Source organism: Petaurus breviceps, unplaced genomic scaffold, assembly GCF_028583685.1.
Source record: "Petaurus breviceps papuanus isolate PSGF00001 unplaced genomic scaffold, PetGlider_PUasm1.0 182, whole genome shotgun sequence".
In the NCBI taxonomy this organism is placed as follows: Eukaryota; Metazoa; Chordata; class Mammalia; order Diprotodontia; family Petauridae; genus Petaurus; species Petaurus breviceps.
In genome coordinates this window covers 6,140,411-6,146,211 of record NW_027185786.1, presented here as the reverse complement: position 1 = coordinate 6,146,211, position 5,801 = coordinate 6,140,411, and positions in this window count along the sequence as shown.

The following is a 5,801-nucleotide window of genomic DNA, read 5'->3' as shown; positions in this document are numbered from 1 at the left end:
GACTTGTGGAATATTTTTTTCTCCAGTAAACCCTTTTTGGCATCTAAGTTCTTTGTAAGCTTCCTTTGTTAAGGTATTTGCTGCTTGGAGTACATGGAGTAATTATTCATTGGTGCTGTAGCAGAATCAGTCAGGTACAACCCCAAACAAACATGGGAGTTTTAGCTAAATCCACTTGATGGCATGTTCTAGCCACAGCCTGGAAAATTACAACTTTGTTTTGGAAGCATTTGATTATTTAAAGGCAGAAAGAACTCTGGTTCTGCAGCATGGTGGACTTACAGAGTTGAGAGGAAAAAAAATTAACCTCAAAGACTGTTTTTCTACAGATTTAAAGCAGTTGCTTGATAATTTAAGAAAAACTAAACCAACCAACCTGACTTTGTTTAAATTACCTCGAAAATTCAGGGGCAGAGGTAGATTCTGATCTAATTTACCAGAATAATGGCCTTATTGTTAAGAAGGCATTTATTAAGCACTTTATGGTTACAAAGTACATAGTCTATTTCCTTTGTCCTTAACAACATCCTTTGTGAGGTGGGTAAGGTTAACCTAATCCTCTATTTTCAGGCTAAGGAAAGTGTCTTTTTTAAAAATTTATTTACTTTTAGTTTACAACATTCATTTCCACAATCCCTTGAGTTCCACATTTTCTTCCCTCCCTCTCCTCTTCCCTCCCCCCATGGCGGCATGCAGTCAAATATAGATTCTACAAATACCTTCCCATTAAACATCAGTCATGTTGTAAAGAAGGATTATAACCAATGGAGTGGACAATGAAAAAGAAGGGACAAAACAAAAGACAAAAGAGAGAGAGGGAGTAGTTTGCTTCAATTTGTATTCAGACTCTGTAGTTCTTTCTCTGGATGTGGGTATACCCCAGTCATAACCTAGTTGTTGGTGCAGTGGGTGGGATTCCAGTGTCTGCCTAGGGTCTGGCTCTTCCACTAATTATAGCATGCTGCCTTCAACTTTCGTGGTGGCAGAGTCCTAAAAGCAGCATTTAGAGAGGAAATGATTTCTTCTTACAAGAAACTCAAATTCTGCTTCCTATTAAGGTAGGAGAGGCCTGCCCTTTTATTCACAGGGAAAGGAATTTCCTTTATTCAACCAGATGACACCTAGTTTGCACTAAGGATTGTGCTAAGAAATGTGGGGAGATAAGGGTAAGACATGGTTCTTGGCACACTGAGAGCATGTGCCAGGGTGAGAGATTTATGACCTGAACTGAGGTCTCAACAGTCGAAGAGCTAACCCCTTCCGTGGGAGCCAGAGCAACAAGTTGCTAGGTAGCGCCCTTCATCATACTCCGCTTTGGCGAGCCTTGTTCTTCCAGATCACTTTGGGGGACTAATCATGTTCGGTTTCTGGTTTTGTTTTGCTTTTTTTTTTCCCCTTGAGAAATGAGGGAAGAAGTCTGAATGGAGTAAGGAGGTGAGAAGGGATGGGAATCCCAAATAAGTTGGGTTTTTTTTGTTTTTTTTGCTTGAACCATTTGTTTTGTTTTGAAGGCTGGTTTTGGATTTGGAAGGCAGCTTGTATTCCAGGTCACCTTGGCTCAGGGTTTTGCAGTGACTGCCTTGGGTTCCTATTTCATTCACAAGGGCCTTTTGTGCTCTCCAGCTGACTTCATAACCTTTCCACAGTTCTCCCTTCCCTTGCTTAGTCCAAGGTGTGGTGTTGGGGTGATCATGCTCTCCCCCCCCCCCCATATGCACCTGGTTCTGGAGAACTGTAAAGAGAACAACCCCTTTCACATAATAGGCACTCAGTGAATTTGCTGACTGGAGAAGTGCCTGGAACCAGGAGGTGGCCTATTGAGATCCATCTGGATTCAAATACTACCAGTGCCATTGTAGGCGAGTGACTTAAATATTTTTGTACCTCAGTTTCCTTATTTGTAAAATGAGGGGATTGTACTAGATTGTCTCCAAGGCACCTTCCAGCTCTAAAATCATGTGCTCCCTTCCTCTGGGGGCATAGAACGGTGAAAGGAGGAACGGGCCTTCAGAAGAACATCCCAGCTAACTCCCCCCATTTTCCTGACCAAGGGTAACCGATCTAAGGCGTCCTAGCAGATGAACAGCAGAATCAGGCTGAAATCCAAATCTCCCGTTCTCAGTGAGACAGCTCTCCCAGACGACTTCCATCTGGGGACTGTGCCTCCTGCCTCCTGCCCGCCTGGCACTCCTAGTGGCTATTGGCCTCTCCATCCACCGCTCCACATTCTAGAAGAGCCAGTGTCATAGTGGATTTTGACCGCCTTCTATTTCTGCAGTAGGCAGATCAAAAAGTGATCTCTCAGCCTCAGTTTCTTCAAATTTACAAATTGGACTAGGTGATTTCCAAAATCCAGTGCTGCAGTTCCCGGGAGGTGGGCAGACCACATTGCAGGGCAGAACAGCGCATTGGCGTCCATCTCCCCTCCCTGCCCGGGACTGAGTACCACCCCCACCTCGCCGGAGCGGGGAGCGGGGAGGGGTTCAGGCTTCCCTTCGCTCCTGCCCCCTCCTCTCCCGGCCGGTGCTTCGGCCACGTCTGAAAACCACTCATTGTGCTAGCCCCGCAGCAGAGCAGGCGCCACGGCCCTCAGACAGGGGAGGGCAGAGCGGTGCAGCCCCGGAGCTAGGGGCACCGTGAGCTGAAAGCAGGTATGGTGGGGCCGGGCGGCCAGGCGGGCAGAGGGTGGGCTGCAGTCCTGAGGAGAGGGGCCGGGGGGTAGAGGCAGCTCCCGGGACTGAGTACACATCACTCACCCAGCGAAAGCAGCAGCCTCCTTCCTCCAGGAGCGCAGGGCCAGGGTTCTTTTGGGTCTCCGGGATGCTGTTACATCGGAGAATGCTCTCACCCTTCTCCCAGGTTCAGTTCGTTCACTAAGTATTAAGTGCCGGTCTCCAGGACCCTCACATGCCCATTCCCCTGGGTGCCTCTTCCTCCTCTCGGTCGTCCCGGGACAGCCTCTCTTTATGCCTTTTGGCATCTCTCCCTCCTCACTTTACTCCCCCATAGTCCCAAGATCGCTTCTCTCATGCTTCTGGGAGCTTCTGATTTCTCTTTCTGCTGTCCTCTGAGTACCAGGAACTGTTTCTTCCCTGGGCACCCAGGGTCATTTAGTTCACTTCTCTCCTTGCTCCTCTCCATTCCCTAGACCCCTCATTACCAGTTCCACTAAGATCCTCTCCCTTCTCCCTACTCCCCCATATCTTCCTGTTCTATTCCTGAGCTCTGGAGTTCTCACTTCTGTGGATCTAGAGGATGCCCCTGTCTTTCCCTCTTAACCCCTCGTTTCTGGAGTCCTCTTATCCTGCCAGGGGTCTCAGGATGACACAGCAGTACTTTGGACATCCTTGACTGAGGGGGAAGGGGCAGACCCTGGGATGAGGTGAAGTGGGGTAGCCATTCCTGTAGCTATTTCAGTTAGGGAAAGAGCAAATTCTAGTATTTAATGATAGGATTCTAGTTCTTAGAATTATAGAAACATGGAATTTTAGAGCTGGCTTCCAATTCAATAGCTGAGTGCCTACTCTGAAATAGGCACTGGAAATAAAAAGACAAATTACAAGAGTTAGGATTTTACCTTTTACTGGAAGGATTCCTGGTGACTGGAGACTCATTTCTCAGTCTCTAGATGGGTAGCAGTATTAGAAGGAGTGGCTAGAAGGCAAATCCACTTGTGTCCAGTTGCCCTAGATAAGGTCTGCAAAGAAAGGATTCAAGGCAGGGAATCAAACCCCAAAAGCTGTCCTACCAGAGCCTTTCTTTACATTATCTTTTCAATAGGTCTGTAACCCAGAGCTGCTGGAGTACCCTTTTATTTTTACTGGGCCCCTACTTCCTGGCTAACCTTAGACAACTCTGATTCCCCCCAGCTTCCTGGCACAGACATAGGCAAATCCTCTTTCCATTAGATCGTTAGAGACAAAGGTTGGGTGGCTCTCAGTGGCACCTGAAGCCATTGTTGCTGACATTTTATCATACCTCACCTCAAGCAACTTTTTCTCCTGCCTCATCCCACCCTCCTTGACTTCCTGCCTCTATTCTTTTGTCCTTTTCTCCTCTCTTTTCCTCTTCTCCCAGGCTTATTGCTTAGTCTTATGTCATAGCCTCCCCTAGCAAAGGATTTACCCCTGCTATGACCTTCAGAGGCTAATGCTTCCTTAACTACAATCCACTCTCCCTAAGCTTTGGAATTCCCGAACAGGAAGGCATATCTGCCCACTGACACCAAGATTGAGAGGAATCTGAATTTGTATAGGACATTGCATTCTGACCCTCGGATTCTGTGCTTGGGCTAGAAGAGGCAGAACTGTAGAAACTGACAAGATCAGTAATAGCAGAGGTTTACTGAAGAATAAGGGAGTCTTTGATAGAATAATAGCTAGCATTTGTATGACACTTCAAGGTTTGCAAAGTGCTTTACAAATAACATCTCATTTTACCTTTACACCAACCCTGAGAGGTAAATGCTATCATTTTCACCATTTTACAGAGGAGGAACCTGAAGCAGGCAGTGGGTAAGTGACTTGCCAGGGGAATAGTACTATCTGAGGCTGGATTTGAGCTCAAGTCTTACTGATTCTTGGTCTGGCACCCTTTCCACTTCACCATCTAGTTGTCTCAAATCTTAGGAAGCGTACAGGCACGTGAAGAGTCCACAGATCTGCCTCCAGCTGCTGCTGATCGAAAATCAACCCTCTCCCCATGCCTCAGATTCCCCATCTATGAAACAGGAAGAACAGTATCTCACCACTACCCTGTCTCCTGGGTGAGGACAGAGGTAGTAATGTTGTTTGGAAGATGCTGTAAACTTTTACAAGTCTGTCTAAATAGAAATCCTTTGCTGTTAGATCAAAGAAGGACCACTCCCCCTTTATTATATTTCTCATGTTTAGTATCTTTGACTTCCTAGGATGATAGATAAAGAGTTGTGAGGGAGTTTAGGGATGATTTGGTCCAACTCTCTTATAGATGAGAAAACTGGTTCAGAGAGGTAAATTATTTGCCTTAAAGTCACACTGGTCTCTGTTTTCAAAGCCAGTGTAGTGTTTCCAATGCATCATGATGCTGAATGAAACAAGTCAATATAGTCAGTAAACATTTATTTACCACCTACTATGTGCCAGGCACTATGCTAAGCTCTGGGGATACAAAAAGAGACAGACCCTGCCCTCATGGAGCTCACAATCTAATAGGGGAGATAACAAACAAATAAATTATATTCAGGATAAACAGGAAATAATTAAAAGAGGAAAGACATTAGAATTAAGAGGGGTTGGGAAAGGATTCTGGTATAAGATGGGATTTTAGCTGGGTCTTAAAGGAGGCCAGGGAAGTCAGTAGTTGGAGATGAGGAGGGAGAACATTCCAGGCATGAGAGACAGCCAGAGAAAATGCCCAGAGCCAAGAGATGGAGTACCTTATTTGTGGTACAGCCAGGAGACCAATATATTGCATCAAAGAATACATGTTGGGGAATAAGGTTTAAGAGAGGGCTAGATTTCTGGAGGGCTTTTCAGGCCAAAGGATTTTATATTTGATCCTGAAGGAAGTTATTGAAGTATACTGAGTAGGGAGCTGACATGATCAGACCTATATTTTAGGAAGATTATTTTGGTGACTGAATAGAGGATAGATTAGAGTGGGGAAGAGGCTATTACAATAGTCCAGATGTAAGGTGATGAGTGTCTGAATCAGAGTATGGCAGTGTCAGAAGAGAGAAGGGAGTATATTTAAGAGATACTGCAAAGATGAAATAGATGGGCCTTGGCAAGAGATTGGTTGAGGGATTGTGAAGGATGACT